At 44.0% G+C, this 20,729-nt stretch overlaps 1 long non-coding RNA gene across 1 annotated transcript in view; it reads left to right on the top strand.

The window, feature by feature from the left end:
- Positions 1–7,985: 7,985 nt before the first annotated feature.
- Positions 7,986–20,729, top strand: part of LOC310682654 — a 66,814-nt gene continuing 54,070 nt past the window's right edge. The window contains exon 1 of the long non-coding RNA XR_014514069.1: positions 7,986–8,113. This is a non-coding gene — a long non-coding RNA (uncharacterized lncRNA). The remainder of the gene's footprint in view (positions 8,114–20,729) is intronic.

Below are 20,729 nucleotides of genomic sequence, written 5' to 3' on the forward strand. Positions count from 1 at the left end.
ACAGACTCCGCTAACCCAGAAGTAGAACTTTGGGTTAAGAACTTTACCTCAGAATGAGAACAGAAATTGTGCAGTAGCAGCAGCGGGAGGCCCCATTAGCTAAAGTGGTACCTAAAGTTGAGAACCCTTTCAGGTTAAGAACAGACCTCCAGAACGAATTAAGTTCATAACCAGAGGTACCACTGTACTCTAAAGATAACCAGTATCTATCAAAATACAGCTATCCATCATGGCCAAAGAGAGAGAGACAGACCTGCTCAGTATTTCATTTATGCACAAGCTGAGGTTTGCTAAGGAATGGACTGAGACCTCCCTCATGGAGGCTGCCTCCATGGTTGAGTTAGTTTGAGGAATCAGTCGGTGGCTTGGGGACAGAGCTATGACAGTTACTTTGTCACAGTTGCATGCTGGACCAAACCTGCAGTAACAGTGAAGCAAAACCCACACTAGGCTCTCAAGGACAAGGTTCCTGGCATCCCTGGCACTGACTCCAACTGCCAAAACTTAATTCAGGAGCCTTTCACCATCTTTGTACTCTCCATTGCAGGCCTGTATCTGGTTGCCAAATATGGAATGCTTTCTAACCTTTCGGGTTCCTGCTACCACATCCCAAAGAAGATCTCGCTTGCCATTCTGGATCTGTCAGTTGCTTAAAAAATAAAGCCAAGATAGCATCATGCAAGAAGTGGGGAGGCCAAAATAAGCAGAGAACTTATTAAACAGGAAGAATATCTATGGGTCATATAATAGGTGACAAATGGTTATTATTGCAGGTCTTGGTGAGCTGGCCAAGAAAGAAAGAAAGAAAGATAGGGTTGCCTATGGGAAGCTGCAGCACCAAAACATTGGGGGAAAGCCCCACTGCACACATTTATACACCGAAAATACTGTGAAAACCCCCAGTGTATAGCAGATACTTTGGAATATGATTGTGCTGTCCTTTTTACCACACTATATTTCTTTTAAGCCAAGGGTGTGGCTGCTGCAAGTGTGGATTTTTGACTGACTTTTTGCAAGCTATGTGACATGCAACTGCCATGTGAGATGCAAAAATCTATGCATGCTCACTTGAGCACATGACATCAGCACTCACATGACTTGCTCCACATGTGGCTGTACAGCTAAGGGTTGACCTGGGAACATCTACTGCCAGACACTGAGAAAGAACTGCAATGAAGAGGCTATTGATTAGTGCTGCTTACTCATATGCATTCGCCATTCAGGAGGATGAAGAGTGATACACTCTTTCAGTGCATGTGTATATTATGCCAGGGTGACTGTGAGGAAAGGATAGTCCCATTCAAGGCAAGAGCACACATTGTTTTGTAGCCATGTCTGTGAAGCATCCTAGTGACATTCTTGCTTAACCAGACCCCATGGGAAATCTGGAGGTTGGCTATAAGCTGCCCCTTTGCCTTCTACTTGACTGGGGTGTTTGTCTTCCTGAACAATAATAACCATGCTGGTCCTTTGAATCATGTCCGTGTATAGCTAGTTGAGCCTAGCTGGTATGGTTACTGGTGGGAGTAGGAAACAGCTCAGGATAGGTGATATATGTGTCTGATCCTTCTTTACCAGTATATCCACTGCTAACTGCAGGATTTGTGGTGGGTAGGGGATTTGCACACCCTTTTCTCTTTCCTTTCCCACCAACCAACCACACCTACTGGGAGTAAGGTAGACCCTTCCCATGTAACTACTTTGTTGCCAGACATCTCACCATATTGCAAGTACTTCAGGTTCTCTGGCTGATTTCATAGATGGCTCTCACTGCAAGGCTATTTGGGAGGTGGGTTTCTGGCAGGAATGATGTCCTCACAGAGGTGAAATTTGAAGGACATGCTCCTGCAGCATGCCAGTTACTGGAATAAAAGGAGTAAGAGATAACAGAAGTGGATGCTTTATATATAGGCATTTGCCACTGGTATAAGAACACTCAGCATTAACCAATGAACACAAAGTTCAAACATTCCAACTGGCATGGAGTTATATCCAGAAATAGATTTTATCTACCTTTGACAGATACCCAAAGGGGCTTTCTTTCTTTCCGACACAGTTTGGTCACACTCATGTAGCTGTTGTGCCATTGATTTGAGATGAGCATTATGTGTATGTGTTGAAGGAAATAAAACGAGGATAAAACAAACCTTTGACAATCTCTTTTTCTACCCCCCTGCTCCTTTGGGAGCTGATCCTTGACCTTTTGAATGCTGTCTTTTGTAAAAACCTGATAGGCAACTTGAAAAGGAACTAAAGTGCCAGTCATGGGGACACAGAAGGTTAAAATTCTGTTCAAAACCAAGTGGCACTGCTGGGTTGACTCACATGGATCTCCTTTGCTAGGCTATTCTTATTTCTTTCTCTCCACTGCCCTCCATACCTGGATGTTGGCAGACATGTTGCCGAGAACATGCTCTAACTGCCCTTTAAAGACAATAAAATGATTATCGACAGAAAAAAGTTAATGGGCTTATGCCCTAGTCAGTCAAACCCAGCAATTAGTTTTAGCAAGATCAACAGTTCCACATAGCTTGCTTTAAACGGTTTTTACTGCTGTATTTATATTGCTGTAACCCTCCCTGGGACCTGGGAAAGGAAGTTAATAAATCTAATAATAATAATAGAACACCTGGGGATCAGATTCAAGGGAACATCAAAAAAAGTTCAGTCCCAACAGAAAGCCAGCGATCGCCTTGGTCTCAGATATTTCAGAGAGTAGGAAAGTCTGGAAATGAGACATGTCTGCATCCCTCATTCAGTGCTTCACAGCAGCCAGCATTTCAGGAAAGAACAAGCTAAGACATACATGACAGAACTGGGGAGTGTGGAGAAATACCTCTTTTATTTACTGTGGGAATGGGAAACTGTGGACCTCTAAATGTTGTTGGACTCTGTCAGCTCCAGCAAGCATGGCCAATGATCAGGGGTGATGGGAGCTGCAGTTCAACAAAATCTGAAGGCTCACAAGCCCCAGCCATGGGAATCCTTAGCAAAAGGTGATCAGAAGGCCAGGAGTCTGTGATAAGGCCAAGAAGTGAGCATCTGGGGTGAGCTGCATCCAAAATGAGAGGCATTATAGCTTCTGAATCCCATTTGCTGGAAACTGCAGGAGAGGAGAGTGTACTTGTGCACTGGTTGGCCACTGTGAGAACAGGAACCTGGACTAGATGGGCCATTGGTCTGGTCCAGCAGGCTCTTCTTGTGTTCACTACAATGCGTTATCCTAGAGACCCTTTCACTTTTCCCCATATAAGTGGGAAGTCTTGATGCTTCATGATAATGGGAATCTTGTTAATAGTGCATTAAGAAGAAATGTTAAAATGAGGCAAATGCTGTTATCAATAGGGATTATTATAGTAATACTAATTCAGTGATGCTGACATTTTAGTGGCTGGACAACATTAAGTGTTTGAGAGAACCGGGGAAGGTAAATTACCTTCTGGTCCTATTATGTGATTTGTCAATACTGTCTCTCAACGATTAGCATTTAGTTTTCTTTAATTAAGGAAACCGATGTGGAGGACAGTTCTGAAAAAAATAGATCACAAACACTGTTAAAAAGTTTGCAGATTACAGACAACTTTAGCCTGCCCTCCTTGATCCACAAGTCTACGCTTTGGACATTGTGTCTGTATTTAAGTGAGCACATAAACCCAGTGGTTCAAAGGACAGACATCTCTGCTTGCCAACCACCAGTTTTTCACTCTTATTATAATTATCACCACTCCCAGGGTCATGTGCAGCATTAATCTAAATTGCCTTGTCATTGGCAGCTAATGCAATCTGATTTGTATTGCTTGCAAGTTTATGCCCTTATCCTTATGGGTCTGCTGTACAGCTATCAAGAAAAGCTTTCCAGGAAAGCACATGCAGAAGCCAGCCCTCTAGACACTCTGTGCACCTCCTGAAAGGCAAGGAACCTGGATAACCTTAGATGATCAGATTGATTGCCCTCCCTGCTTTTCCCATCAGTCACTTCTTACCCGATTATGCAGCCAGAGAGGGGTGGGGAGGGAGGGAGAGAGATGCATTTATCATTCTGAAACATGAAGAAGAAGAAAAATCAGCTGAGTATCTGCCTGGGGCCACGTAAGTCTCCAAGTTCTCTTTCTTGCCAATGTGCTGAAACATTGTTGCACCCGACAATGGAGGTCGGGGCAGACAATAGGAAACATGAGTAAGCAGTTTCACTCCTTACCTTCACGTTGTGGGTGTCACTGTGTTTACAAGGCTAAATGATAACATGGATAAACAATGAATTCTGAACTCAGCAAGACAGCCAACTTCCCAAGGCAGCTGATATCTTCTTACTTGAATGGTAATTTCCTAACTTATTTAACTATCAGGAATTTGAGCTAACTGTGCTGTTCCGCCACCTGCTTCTTGTTGCTGGGTGTAATTCCCAGAAATGAAGTGACCAGGCTCTTCCTAGAACAAAGAAGCCATCTGTCAATCACCTTTCTTGCATTAGATGCATGAAAAGTGATCCTCAGGTATATATATCCACATGGGTCTATAGAGCAGATTCCCCAACTTTGGGATAGAGAGGGAAATGTAAACAGTGAGGTCAGATGGAAAGAAATTGGTGTTTGTGTGGAATACACCCTGTGACTATTCTGTTAACAGCTTAAATGTTTGCAAAATAAGCACAGTGGTTTTCTATCCCCCCCAAAGGTGCTAATTACATTAGCAAAGCTAGGATATCTGCACTATCATCAATTACTGCTGTTGTGAATGGTCACTGTGCTTATTTTGCCCAGAGGAGAGAAATGAAGCCTATGTAATCATCCTAATAGATCCAAAGGAAATACTTGTAACATTTAGAATGAACACAGGGTCACAAACCGCATCTTCACCACAGAATATAGAAGACACTGAGGGTGTAGTTTTAAACTACTGCCAGCTGAAGCACAGTCCTTCCTTTTTTCCATTTGTCATAAACCCATACATGGCCTTAACTTGCCCTCTGACTTAACAGAGTCTGACAATTACAGCATGGGAAGAAGAACATTTGCTGTTTAAATATGTTTAAGGAACAGTGACCTCCATCTCAGTGGCGTAGCGTGGGGGGTGCAGGGGGGGCGGCCGCACTGGGCGCAACATCTGGGGGTTAGGGTTAGGGGCGCAAATTCATGGTTAGGGGGCGCAAATCCACGGGTTAGGGGGCGCAAATTACTTGCCTTGCCCCAGGTGCTGACAGCCCATGCTACGCCACTGCTCCATCTTACAGGTTGGTCAATCATTTGATTTCATTGCAGGGTAATATATGGAGCTGTCTTGTGCTGAGTTAAATCACTGGACCATCTAGCCTGGTACTGTCTATCAGTGGCAGCTGGTAACACTTTGGACTTAGTAGGGCTGTCATTTTTATCATTGCTATCACAATAGGACTTGTACAGCACTGGTTTCAGAAAGTGTGTCATTACACATATGCATAGTGATGGCGCTTTGCGCATGTGTGGACAGAGGAAGAGCTAGCATGTAAGAGGGTCCAATTATGATTTTCTGATAAGATTGACTCCATACCTCTTATTTTGAAATTAAGCCATGCCTCATGACATAAGTTTTGGAATTCATATATTGCTTTATATCTACATATCCAAGGCTAAAAAACTAAACAAACACACACATTTAAAAGGTGAAAAAACATGCTTCCAGATTTCCTCCCCTCAAAAACATAAATCTAACTTTTTATTATCCAAAACACTTTTTTCTCTAAATTAAAAGAACAAAGAATTCTATGGAATTCACAGTCTAACAAACTAAAACACAATACATAAGAAATAAAAGCAGTGATTAAGATACAATTACAAAGTGTGCTGTTTCTAGCACAATGCACAACAATTGCTACAATAGGCGAAAGAGCAAGAATTACGTAAGTGATCCACCAGGACCCTCAGCAATTTTCAAGTGCTTGGTGGTGATGGGAGGAGTTTGGGAACTGTTTCTATCATATATTTGTTAGTCTTTGAAGTAAAGTGAAGCTTTTGCCACCAGTGACTAACTCAGCTACCCATCTTGTTACCACCCAAATAAGTGTACCCAAATAATTCTATGCAACTCAGTGGCTTCCTACATTGTGAATGCTTAGTTGGCCTAATGAAATCATCACTTTCCTTTTACTTGTTCTTTCTTCTTTGTTGCATGTGAATCACTTGACTACCAGGACTTTAGCATTGCTTTGTAAGCAAGGACACCATTCACTGGAAAAGGAGCTCTTAGGTCTGACTCATTTCAATAGTGTCAGAAGGATGTCTCGGGAGATTGCACCTGAGTGATCTGAAAGAGCTTGTGAACATAAATCAAGTTTCCAAAGCAAAATTATCATTCGCACCTAGATCACACATTTCTGCTTTCTGTGAGAACATGTGCAGGGTTACTGGAGCAAATTTTAGGAAATCTTTAGAGGGAATGACTCTAGCAGAGATATTTGAAATGGTTCACAGTTCACACCTATGTTTCTCTGCCCCACCCACCTGCCCTGAGAAATAGCTGGTTTGTAAATGCACACAAAAAGTTCAAAAGTGCAAGAGGATCGTGTTTTCAGCAAGCATTTGTTGTTGTTTTTTCCTTTGGATGCAAGGACAATGGAATCGAAACCCGGACAAATCTGTCTCTTTTTTGGCCATGAAATCCTAGTACCATGTTATGCTTCACTTCCTGCTTGTGGATATTTAAAAGGCACCGTTGCACAAAGCCATGGGCTTGGCAATAGCTAATCTCTTTAAAGAAGCAGATGGCCAGTGCCCAAATTACGTTTTTTATTATTTTTCTGATCCCTGGAACAACTCATGTCTAAAGTTTGGTTATGAAAGGACCCAAATACCAATTTCCATTTGACGGTTACTCCTAAACTCTAACTGCCCCTTTTTGCTTTCAAGATTCTTTTAGCAATTGTGGTTTTAAGTGGGTCTTTTTGCCATTTGACTAACACAAATTACAGTGGTACCTCAGGTTACATACGCTTCAGGTTACAGACTCCACTAACCCAGAAATAGTGCTTCAGGATAAGAAATAGTGCTTCAGGATGAGAATAGAAATCATGCTCCGGCGGCGCGGCAGCAGCAGGAGGCCTCATTAGTTAAAGTGGTGCTTCAGGTTAAGAACAGTTTCAGGTTAAGAACGGACCTCTGGAACGAATTAAGTACTTAACCCGAGGTACCACTGTACTCACCTACTGGGATATAGGATCTCAGCCATATAAGCAACAGGAAAAGGTGGAAGTGATGTTACTGTGTCCTGAGATGGTAGCGTTGACCGTACTGCTTTGTAATGCAGGTGGTGATGTTTGTGTCTTGTTGATCTGTACAACTCCAGTATTTGTGTATACAGGTGCAAACACTGCACACCCATGGAATGTAACACGTAAACACCCAAATGCTCATTCCTGACTTCCCAAACCCATAGGTTAGCAAGTTAGGATTGTTCACATCTGAACCTGCTCTGTAGGAAGATCAGATGCCGAGCCTTATACTGAGTCAGTCCAATGGCTTGTCTGTCACAGTACTACCAGCCCTGAGTGACAGATTTTCTCTGGAGCCTGCGACAGAAATGTTTCACAGCCCTACTACCTCAGAGGCTTGGGATTGAATTTGCAGCTTCTTAAACACAAGCTGGGGATTGAACTTGCAGCTTCCTATATTCAAAGCTGACTTGCTGCTGGGGCCCCTCCCCTGTGGAGCTCTGACCTCTCCCAGTCTCAGTGAAGAAATCCAGTTGGGAATCATTAATCCGAAAACAGCTCTGTTGTAAAACCCAGATACTTTGGGCTTAAACAGAAAAAAGAGTTATAGTCAGAAGTGAGCTACTTTTATGAGTATGGGGAAAAGAGGGTGACAAGCAACCCGAAAGAGTCAGAATCCTATGACTTTGGTGTAAATGGAATTCAGTTTTAACATAGCAGCTGTTGGAATCCATGTGTGTGAAGGCATTTCATTATACAGAACAGTCGATAACATTCTTACGTATAAAATATTTCAGCTGGCGGGGGGGGGGGCAAAATAGGAGACTTACATGGACCATCAAACCTTTCCAGTGAATTCCAAAACTGCTGAGAACAAAGCACACTTCATTGGGGACCTGCTGGTTGCTATCGTCGACTGAGCCACTTACGGTAGGAATCTAAATAAATATATGGAATTCGGCCGTTCCTTTCTGTGAATTGTCTTGGCTGTGCAGGTCATTTTCGGCAGTGTGTTCCTGCTACCTTGCTGTTTCAGTAATGCAAAGCAACTGTAAATCTGCCCTAATTGGGTCAATGGCTGTTTTGCACCACTGGAGCAGCATAGAAAGGCCTGGGCATTCTCTCAATCCTGACCATACATCTACCACATCTTGACATGGTTCTTTTGGCTGCCAAGTGTTTAAACAGATAAATTCCTACCTCACCCTCCCCCCCCCCCGGGGTTGTTGCCTTTTTAAAGAAAAATGTACAATGGGTTAGTAAAATAGCAGCCATTTCTGTTTCTTTCAGTGCTGAATACTCCTCTCCTCTTGGCATCAGACCCTTTTTCAAAGCTATACATACATACCTATTCGACTTGATTGAAACAAAACTGCTCAGCTTGAACTTTCGGTTTCAAAGCTCTGCCTTGAATGGTGCATTGCTAGAAGGTAACTGCTTTCACTGTTTAGAGCTGATGATGAATAAGCTGCACCATTGTTCACTTTCATTATAAACACACACACAAAAGACCACATAGAACAGAGAAACAGTCTATTTTCTAACATCAAACAATGTGACTCAATACAAGATTGCCTAAATGTTTCACAAGGTATCAAAGCTAAAGTCAGCTTGTTAAGCTACTGATGGGTGAATAAAACATCATTTTCTTTTTCTAATTATCTGACAGGAGAGAGGTTTCTGGGCAATGTTTTCAGATGTGTTTGTTATTTGCGGAACCATTTGTTTTCCTTTGGTTATGTACTCATCGGGGGCACAGTCCAACAAGATGGTCCCCAATTTCAATGAGCAGGAGATGCACTGCGTTCAATTCAATGGCATTTGCATAGACAACGTACTGCAGGATTGCTCAGTTTGTCATTCTAGTCACACAAAGATAAGAAGAGGCCTGCTGGATGAGACCAAAGGCCCATCTAGTGTATGGGTACCAGGTTTTTTTCAATGAATCCGGGATCCGGGGACGCTTTTTGGGGGGAAGCTGAGTAGCAGCAGGGAGTCAGTAGTGGGGATGGTGAGGCAAAAGACCCTAGGCCCAAGCACACATGCATATTGTATGAAGGTGCAAAGCCTTTCTTTCGCACCCTGTGAAACATAAATGCGCAGAGTTTTTTTAAAAACTGGGCAATGGTGCGCCACCCACCTGTGATTCCTGAGCCTTCCCCGATCTCCTTCCCCTTTTGTTTTGACAAATCAGGGGAGGCTTGGGAGTCATGGGCGGGTGGCCATTGCCCAGGAGGGGCCAGTCTGGAAGTGCAGTTAGCTCTGGCTGGCTTCAGGTGCTGCTTGCTGCTTGCTGCCGTGGCACAGGAAAAATGGCAGGCGCCATGGCAGCGAGCGGTGAGCAGCTCCTGAAGCCAGCCAGAGCCAACTGTGCTACCAGGCTGGCTCCGGGCTGCTGAGGCTGCCGCTGCCACATTTCCCGGGGACAGATTTGCAAATCTGGGGACATTCCAGGGACAGAATTTGTCCAGGGACAGATGTGCAAATCTGGGAACTGTCCCCGGAAACCGGGGAGGTCTGGTAACCTTAATCTAGTACAGCATCCGGTGACCAAACAGTTGCACATGGGAAGCCCATGAGCAGGAGACAAGTGTGCCTGCATTCTCCCCACTTGTGATTCCTAGCAACTGGTCTTCAGAGGCAGGCTGCCTCTGATCCCCAAGGAAATAGACAGCCACCATCCCTAGTAGTCACTGGTAACCTGATCCTCCATAAATTCAACTAAGCCCCATTTAAAGCCAGCCAATTGATAGCCATAATGGCATCTTGCAATTCTATAGTTTTCCTTAGGTAAAGGGACCCCTGACCATTAGGGCCAGTTGTGACGGACTCTGGGATTGCAGCGCTCTTCTCGCTTTATTGGCTGAGGGAGCCGATGTACAGCTTCTGGGTCATGTGGCCAGCATGACTAAGCCGCTTCTGGAGAACCAGAGCAGTGCACGAAAACGCCGTTTACCTTCCCACTGGAGCAGTACCTACCGGTATTTATCTACTTGCACTTTGTGCTTTCGAACTGCTAGGTGGGCAGGAACAGGGACTGAGCAACGGGAGCTCACCGCATCACGGGGATTCAAACAGCCGACCTTCTGATCAGCAAGCCCTAGGTTCTGTGGTTTAACCTACAGCACCACCCGCGTCCCTGAGGAACAGCGTTGGGGGAAGGCAATTGCACCCATGTCCTGGACTGAGCTTTCAGAAGGGATCTGGTTGCTAGTTCCTAGTAGGAACTAGGATGATGGTTTTGGTCTGACCCATCAGGCCTCTGTTTATGTTCCTACCTATGAGATTTGCCTCATAAATGCACAGCGCCACCCGCGTCTCTTTATGCACTGTTTAAATACATATTTTCTTTTGTCTGTCCTGCTCTCCCAACACTCAACCTCATTAGATGCCCCCCTGGCTTCTAATACTATATAAGAGGGAGAAGAACTTCCCTATATTCACTGTCTCCACACCATACATAACGTTGGACACCTCTCTCATATCCCCTCTTGCCCATCTCTTTTCCTAATCTAAAATGTCACAAATGGTGCAACCTTTCCCCACTGAGGAGCTGTTCCAGTGCCATGATGATTTTGCATGCCCTTTTCTGAACCTTTTCCAGCTCCACAGTATCCTTTTTAAGATGTAGTGGTCAGGCCTGTACACAATATGCCAAGCGCACACCATAATTTGTATAATGGCATTATTATATTGGCAGTTTTATTTTTAATCCCTTTCCTAATGGTACCTAATATGGAATTCACCTTTTTCAAAGCTGCTGCACACTCAGTTGACATTTTCATTGAACCCATCATGACCCCAAGATTTCTTTTCTGGTCAGTCACTGCCTGTTCACACCCTGTAAATGTCCATGTTTAGATTTATTTATTTTTGTCCCAATGTGCATCACTCAGATTGCTTGCTTCACTTGCCAACACTGAATCTCATTTGCCATCTTGATGCCCATTCACCCAGTTGGGAAAGATCCTTTCATGGCTCCTGGCAATATCTTTTTGTTCTTATCACCCTGAACAATTTATCAGTAATCATGGCCACCTCACTACTAACCCCCTAGCTCCAAAGCATTTATGAATAAGCTAAATAGCACAGGCCCCAGTTCTGATCTTTGGGAGATTCCACTTCTTACATCCTTCTTTTGTGAGAACTGTCCATTTATTGTTATTATCCATTTCTTTCAACAGTTATTGTTCCATAAAAGGTGCCACCTTCTTACCTCATGACTGATTTTTAGTGCAACTGGTAAGTTTGGACCTGTCCATAGCTGTCAACTTTTCCCTTTTCTTGCAAGGAATCCTATTCGGAATAAGCGAATTTCCCTTAAAAAAAGGGAAATGTTGACAGCTATGGACCTGTCTTGGCAAAAATCAGGTGAAGGCAATCTAAGTCATGTTTTGGTCTGCCATCTTGAATCAAAATGGCACCCTGCATCAAAACATCAATGAAGTCTGTCGCCCCCACCCCATGAACCCTCATTTAATGTTTGGCGGTGATATATTGAGAGGCAGCTAAAGCCATGTCCCAAAATGGGTGGTCACACCAAAGTCATCTAGATTCAAAATGGAACCTGGTACCCAAATGCCAAACATCCTTGCTTGTTGGTTCACATGATGGAAAGAGGCCTTGGTAACCCTTCCTCCCAAGGTAAAGAGTGTGATCTAGCTAAGCTTGGCAGGACAGCTTACTCTATGGTCTTAACCCCTACATGCATTAATTAGTCTTAAGCATGTTGGTTATATGACGCTGATTTATCCCATGATCTCAAGAGGTGGCTGAACCTATAGAAAGCAAACGAAGAAACCATTTCCCAAAATATACAGTAGATCCATACATGTCTGACACCTCACATCATGTATGGTGTCCGATGTGGGGCAGGTGGCTTTGGTTTCAGGGGAGCAGCCTCATGGGACAAATTGGGTCCCATGGGAGGTCTAATTTGTCCTCCATGGGCTGGAGGTTCCCTACACTAAAGCATCACATGCAAGCCCTGACCAGGTTAGAACAGCATTCAGAATCATTTCCCCCCTCCTACCTGGGAAGAAGCTTGAGTAACTACTAAGTAGATGAGTTATTTTTTCCCCTATTTAAAAGGAAGAAAGATGGCATTCCTCTTTAATTCTCTGTCTTTTATGTTGTACAAATAACTAGCATTTATGGGTTACCATGCTATTCAAAAAGGCTTCGTCTTCTACCATTCAGCTCTCATGCAAGCCATCTATTCTTCCCACCCTTGCTTTGGCACGCACTTCCCTTCTTAGAAACGGTTTCTTAAATAAAGCACAATCCCTGGCAGACTGTTCAGGAATGACTCTTGTGAGAAAGGCTATGTGAAAAGATAATGTGTGAGTGGAAGCGGTATCTTTGTGGTGAATTCATCTGCTGAAACAACTTGATTAAATGCAGATTTTTATCAAAGTAATCCAAGACCTTGTTCTTAAACATCTATTATTCCATTCCATCACAGATGTGTGCATAATGGCTCTATTTTTCCCCCCAAGAAAGGTTACTCTATTCACAGCAAGATATATAGCTGAATACCCTTAATTAGGAGATGTGTCTTTTTTTAACGCCCACAATCACCTTTTCCACTCAGAGTGGGAATTGCCCTGTCTTGTAATGTGCGAATGACAGTCTAAAGAGAAGTTAACTTTAAACAAGGAGACAACGCAAATAAAATAAAATAAAAGTTCAGAAAAATAAAAGTTCTGGAGTCCTTTTTCTCCCAGTTTTCTATTGGCCATGCCAATGTATAAATACTTCGAATCAAAATTTTAGATCGTCATTGATTATATGCTATCTTTGTTATGCTTCCCCCGCCTTCCTTTTGTGTCCCTAAGTTCTAGGTTCTTAGATGTATGAATCACTTTACACACTGTAGCCACAGCTACACCGCGGCCTGCAACACCTTATATCACTCCTTCATTCTCACCATTACTCCCAGTGACTTCCTCTTTACAGTAACACACCACCACCCACTCCCCAGCCTTTCTGTTAAAGGTAAAGGTACCCCTGCCCGTACGGGCCAGTCTTGACAGACTCTAGGGTTGTGTGCCCATCTCACTCAAAGAGGCCGAGGGCCAGTGCTGTCCGAAGACGCTTCTGGGTCACATGGCCAGCGTGACATCGCTGCTCTGGCGAGCCAGAGCCGCACACGGAAACGCCGTTTACCTTCCCGCTAGTAAGCGGTCCCTATTTATCTACTTGCACCCGGGGGTGCTTTCGAACTGCTAGGTTGGCAGGCGCTGGGACTGAACAACGGGAGCGCACCCCGCCGCGGGGATTCGAACCGCCAACCTTTCGATCGGCAAGCCCTAGGTGCTGAGGCTTTAACCCACAGCGCCACCCACATCCCTGCCTTTCTGTTAGTTCCATACAATTACCCTTGTTGTGAGCCAAGAGGTTCTCCTTGTACACTTGTACACTTACACACTTGGTCAGTAAGATGGGTGTCCAGCAGGGAGAAGTCCTTCTCTATGGTGGTTATTGACCTTGTGCCAAATCTCTTTGAGGGGTTTTTTCCTACAATCAAGCGGTATGTACATTTTTTGAAATAAATAAAACAAATTTTTATGCTGCCAGCTTTTTCGAAGGCCTTGAAAACTTACTTTTTTTTAACTGGCCTTCCAGACTTGATGTCCATTAGCTGGGTGACACTCTGCCACAATTATGTACTTTCTGATTACATAAAAGTTTTACTATTACTATTATAATTTTATTCTGTACTATTTTAAAATTTTGAATTATTTTTATATTCTTATTTTAAGATGCTTTTAACATGCACTTGCCTGGAAAAGCAGTGTTAAAATATCTTATATAAAAATAATAAAAGGTGTCATTAAAGCATTCTGGATAAATAAATGAAGTGCCTGATTTTGTCAGTGGAATGTTATTGTGGATATGGGGCTGGCCGACTAGCGGTGACACACTGTCAATGGTGGCATCCCAGCAAATAGACCCCCACCCCAGAATCAGCTTCAGCTATGGCAAAGTTATTGCATATAATGGGTGGGGCTAGCTGACCAAATCTTCTGGTTCCTTCAAAAGGCTGCTGTTCTCCAGGTGCAGCAGAAAAGGGTTGGGGAACCTAAGTTGGCACCCATTTTAGCTTAGTTTCATTGACAATTACCCAGGATTAACAATGGACCAGGTGTTTATTTGAGGAACAATGAAAACAGATTGATATTTAATTGCCGTATGGAATGAATGTGATTAGAAGGAGTAATCTGTTAAACCCATTCCCACCCTGTCCATCTCCTCTACTCTCCACCCTCTTCCTCTTCCAACTCCTCTCTACTCTCCACCTGCTTTCTCTTGACAAAAAATGCTAACACCTCCCCAATTGTCATGCTATGCTCCTTTCAACTCTCTCTCCCACTTAGTATTCCCCAGCCCAAGTAGTTTCCTTCCTCCTCTCCTCCAAAAACAAATTCCAAATGTGGTTCACCACAGAGCTGTATGAATGGCAGGCTTTATTATTTATTGTTAGATATGCCTAAAATGATGCGACGATCCCTATGAGAAGAGCATTAAAATAACTATTTTTATGTATATGAGACCTACAATTCACCTAATACAGCTAGTGCAATTTTATATACAAAAGGCTCGGGAAAGATGAAGTGCAAAACTATAGATCTTGACTAGCTCAAACACTGCAAGAAGCAAATTATTTTGCTTCAAATTATCTGCCTGCTATGCTATACTATCTGGCAGGCAGAACTTTCATGTGAGTTTTTAAATAAGAGAATCTGCTTCCCTTTATCTCAGACTATTATCTGTGGTGTATCTAGGGCACTAGTGACAATGGCAGATAAGCTTTACAGTAGTTACACTGAATTTATCAAACAAGACAAAGCCAATGTCTAGGGCTGCAATTTTTTTCCATGCTAAATTGCTCTTTTCACCATAGAATCTTGCATAATTCACAGGACATTGTCCAAATCATAGAAATTTCACATCCCAATGTAAAATATTTATTGTGACAGGGGAAAGGGTTTCTGACAATGTAAAAGGAATTTGTGACAGCTGTCAACAAGGCAGCACATATGATGTGTCAGACCTGCGAAAAGAATATTATTATTTTAAAAAGATAATGTGTTGTAACAAAGATGCTCCCTTCAACTCCTCTGATAAGCCCCCTCACCTGTGCGCTTTTTAAGGGGTATGCTGAGACAAATACAATACCTACATATAAATTTGCTGAACACAGTTAAGAGTCTGAGTTACAACTGGCTATAAACACTCAATAGACTATCACTTTGCAGATGACATAGTGAAAGCATGGGGTGGAGGCAGATCTTGCATGCTGAAATGAAAATGCATTTGGATATCTGAAGAGAGCCTAGGCAAATTCATCGGATGATCTGAAGGGTGTGCTGATCACTTGGCTTGTGGGAGTAGCTAGGTGTAGGAAGGCCAAAAAAGCATGTCAAAAACGCCAGATTGATCAGCTCTAGTGCTTTATTAAAGAAAGGTGCAATTTTACAGCAAATCACCTTCCTAGGTCTCCCAGCCTTTAGAGACACGGAACAGACAGGGCAGCGAGGAGATGGCTTGCCCACATTCATACATTATTTTTATACAAAGCAGCATACGTTGCTTTGGCCAGGACTTCCCATCGCTTCACCTGACCAGATGAGGACATAGGTGGCAAATACCCAAACCTGCAGATAGTTCCCCTTTCTGGGCTCAGAACCCAGCACCCGAAGCTAAGGATAACATCAAAGGTAGCTAATTAGTTTATATCAAAGCGAGTGAATATAAACATATATGAGCTCATTGCTTCCTACCAATTAATTTTGGGGTTATCTTGACTACCAAGACGGCGTCTGCAGAGCTTCCAGAACAGTTCACCTTTGGTTCAACACAACGGGGGACAGTAGCAGTGTATGTGATGGAGTGGAGCCAGCGCTGGCATCCCTGAGGTTTATCTGGATGGGGCAGGGTGGCAGAAAGATTGCAGCTGCATGGGGGCACTGGGGTGAGTGTTAGGTTGGCTCAACCAGCACACCTGCACAGCCCCGAATTTGCCACCCTGGCCCACCCCAGCCCTATCCAAGTAAGCTGATGTTGAGAGGGCAGCTCTGCCCCAGCACATGGATCACTCCAGTCCTGGAGAGGGAACGTCACACAACTGAAATACGTAAAGTAAGTTCTTGTAGTTTTGGATGTCATTCTATTCTCTGAAAAAAGTTTACTTATATTGGACAGAAAGCAATCTCTCCACAATATACACTGAACATATGAATAGCTCTTATGTCAATTGAGCAAAAATGTTTATATATCTAGACCTAAATCTCTTCAGCATCTGAGTGATTTACCCATGCTGAAGATATACATTCTGAGTAGAAAGCTTGGCTCCCAGGCCCAGCACTGCCCTTTCTCTGTCCCTAGCTGTAAGTGTGAAAAGAGTATTCTATAAAACTGAAGCCCAGCATACTCCTAAGAGCAGAAGAAAAGCCCTGCTGGATCAAGTCGAAAGCCCATATAGTCCACCATCTTCTCACATTTGGCCAACCAGATGCCAGTGAGAAGCCTCAACCATGACCTGAGTTCAAAGGGGAAGCAATTCCCTGATTGTAGAAGGGAAGCATCTAAATATAGCAAAGGAAGTGGCTATGAAGGTTATGGACACCTTCTTCATAGAACTCCATGAATTACTGGTGAATCTAAAATGCAGCTTTAGGTCTACCCTGACATCACATCTGCTTTCAGTGACGACCACATGTAACACAATGTTCCCCATAAGGAAACTCCAATGTGTGAGCTCCTGCTCATGTGTAGGTGCTTCCTGCAGTTGGGACACCACCAGCACAACCAGGTGTCCCAGCTGTATAGTACTTCTGCACAGGAACAGGAGATCACATAATCAGGTCTCCATACAGCAACCAGGTGCAATATGCAGTTGTTGCAAGAAGACGGCATTATGTGGGCAGCCATCTTTTTCTCCATGCATTTCCTCAGGAAGAGTTTGAATGAGGGTAGAGCCTCGCATGTACACTGGTGGCCTCCATCCAGTGCTCTCCTGCACTCCCACTCAACGCCACTTCAACCCCACCCAGGTAAACAGGAGTGATGCCAGTGTTAGGAGGGCAGCTCTGCAACCCCATTGCACCACATGCACAGCTACAGTCAGGTGTGCTCAGTCTGGACCCAAATATAGGGGCATAACACTTGACGCTCAGTATAACTTGCAGCTAACTTGACAAAAGGACCACAGCTTTCCACCTCCGTAGCTAGAATCCAAAGGTGCCAGACAAAGCTTCAAAGCGAAGTGATATTTTGGAAGGTTATTTTCTCACACTTTGGGGATTAATTTGGAGCAAGAGAATTCCAGGCGCATGTTGTTCATGCAATAGCATTTAGAAAGGGCCAGAGAAACTCTCAATTGCGTCAAAATTGGTCAAAGTACAGTCAGCTACCTTGTGAGCTTTTATCTGCCTCGGGTAATGTCAGGCTGATCGACTGCTGTGTGCATTTTGTAGCCTTGATTGCTGCTGAGAGAAAACTTTGCAGAAGTTCAAAACAAAACTTTTTTATTTTTCAAAAAAAATAAGGGGGGGGGGAAGAAAGCTTAAAACAAAAACCTTAACATTTTTAAGTGGGGGGCAGCTTCTGATTTTATGAGGTGGAGACGGGAAAAATTGAGTTTAAGAAGATCCTGTACAATTTTATAGCTAGAAGCTCTGATTTGTATCCAATAGTGGCTTACCTATCAAGTCATGTTAGGGCATCTCTTTTTATGCCATTCTTTGCTATACACGTAAGCCCCTAGCTACTCCAAAAAGCTGCTCTAAAGGATGGGGAGACTCTCCAGAATAGAATGGGCGTTGCTCAGCTAAAGCTCTTTTTGCCAAGGCAAAGACACTCTATGTACCTATGTACAGTGGTACCTCGGGTTACATACGCTTCAGGTTACATATGCTTCAGGACTTCAGAAATAGTACCTCAGTTAAGAACTTTGCTTCAGGATGAGAACAGAAATCGTGCTCCGGTGGCGTGGCAGCAGCAGGAGGCCCCATTAGCTAAAGTGGTGCTTCAGGTTATGAACAATTTCAGGTTAAGAACTGACCTCCGGAACGAATTAAGTACTTAACCCGAGGTACCACTGCAGAGCTCTTCCAGCTCAGGGGGAGCCCCAATTGGGCTAAGGTGCATGGCCACAGCACACAGTGTTGGCGGTGTGACTAGGCCACACAACATCATGGAAACCTCCACACATTCTTTCAAAACATGGGGTGATCCTCTAAACTTCTCCATTAATTTCAGAACACTCAAGTTTGGGATGGGGTTGCAAAAAGCAGATGTGACGTAATTAGAAAGAGAACCACCGTCACTGGTTATGCATGCCATTCACAAGACTTTGAGATAATTACTGCCCCTCTGCAGCTGACTGGAACTAATGACTGGCACAGGGCACAGATGATACCTGCCCCAGCAGTAGCCCATCCCTGGAGACGCCATTCATAATGGCTTCCCTTTCAGTTGATGAGGCAGTGTTGTGTGCCAGATTACTTAGGATTCAATTCTTGCTATACAGATATGTTTGCCATTCCCCCATTCCAAAGCAGTGTTTTTAATTAACTTGCTGAAAGTTGGTGCTAATGAAAATTGACAGGGAGAGAGATTTATTCCAGACACAGGATGGGTATGTTGAGTTCTAATCTCAACTCTGATATTGACTTCATTTCAACTCATTTAGCCCAAGGTGGATAAAAATCACTTGGGTTTCTTGGTTAATTGATTTTTGAAGAAAAATTAATCAGATTTTTAAAAATTGCTTAACTTCAGTTATAGTGTGTCTTGCAAGTAACTTGTTTTAAATGCATATCTCAATGTGATATAAACAAAACATATTCAAGTCTACATGCCTGACCTCTTCAACTGAAACCATGAGGCTCTATCTAAAGCATGTCTCAATCCACATATAGTCCCAAACCATGATTAAGGAAACTTAACTACTGCTTCCCCTTCATGGATCACTGCTTTGTTGTGGTGAAGAGGCTTGAATAACTCAGAGAAGCTATGAGCTATGCTGTGCAGGGCCACCCAAGACGGACAGGTCATAGTGGAGAGTTTTGACCAAATGTGATCCACCTAGAGAAGGAACTGGCAAACCACTTCAGTATTTTGCCAAGAGAACTCCATGCACATAAAAAAGGAGAAGCTTTGAGAAGGCATGCTCTGGTTCATGGGGTCATGGAGAGTCGAACACGACTTAGACGACTAAACAACAAGAGCAACAAACTACTGTTGGTGTTTGGTGCAGAAGTGACTATTCCAGTGGGGTATTTCCATACTATCACCCTCCTGAAAGTGGCATTGCTGTTGCTTACCAGGATAATGAGGGGACAGAACGGGGTATGGTGAATTTGAGACTGTGTGGATGCCCTGGCAGGGCCAATCCAGCACCGTTCCCAGTGCATCCACAGAGTCCTGGTCTCACCACCATTCTGCTCCTCCACAGTCCCACTAAGCTGGGTAGACCTACCATGCCAGCCACTTCTGTTTGGTGAGATTCTGAACTGATAAACCATGACATGATCAGCCAGCAAATCATAATTGAAAATCAAGGTTTGAAATGCATCTGCAAGCCATGGTTTGTACTAACTATGGCTCCATCTGTGCTATACCTGTAAAGCAGTATCATATCACTTCAACAGTCATGGTTTTCCCCACAGTATCCTGGTAAGTGTAGTTTAAGGGTGCTAAGAGCTGTTAGGAGACACACACCCTCATAGGGCTACATTTCTAGAGTTCCCTGGGAAAGCCTTTCCTACTCCCAGGAGGGAAGGGGTTGTGAGCGGAAGACGATTCCTGCATCATGCAGGGGGCGCTCCGTCCCCTGCTTCAACTCCAGGGCTGGCGCCACGCCCCTCCCCATTTGGGCACCCAATAGGGAAGCTCAACAGGGGTGTGGCTTGCTGCTCAAACGCAGCCGCGCCAGCCATCTCCACCATTGCACACACATTTTCCCCACCATTGCACACACATTTACTTCGAGTCACCCACCCTCCACTCCCTTTAGTTTAGCTGTTCCTGAGACTTTGCTATGGACCTCTGGTTGGTCGCCCTGTTTAACCAGGTAGGAGTTTTTTCCAATTGGTTAAATTGGCCCAGCCTCTTGGTTTTTTTCGCCTACCTCGTAGCAACCATCACAACTTTCGTGGTATTTGGCGGTTAGGCATTGGAATGTGTTGTTGGTGTTTCGGGGGGCAAGGTGTGGCCATCGCCTTCCCCGACAATTTTGGGTATTCTGCTAAAGGAATCCGGCGGTCGTGGATCCTGTAGGATGCCCGTGTGTCGGGGGGCCATGGCACGACCCTCAGTGACATCAGAAAGAGAGCCTATAGTTGGATTAGCATCAACAGGCTTCCCCTACTGGTGATTAACCCCTCCTCAGACTCACCCCTCTACGAGTGGGTGGAGTCTAATCTTCCGTGGTCCAATGCCTAAGCCAATACCTTCTCGCATGCTGTAATCAATGAAGCTGTGGCCTTTACCTTACCCATTAACCTTACATTCTGTGTCCACGTGTCTTTATTCCCCA

Source organism: Podarcis tiliguerta (assembly GCF_965153285.1).
Source record: "Podarcis tiliguerta genome assembly, chromosome: 7".
NCBI lineage: Eukaryota > Metazoa > Chordata > Lepidosauria > Squamata > Lacertidae > Podarcis > Podarcis tiliguerta.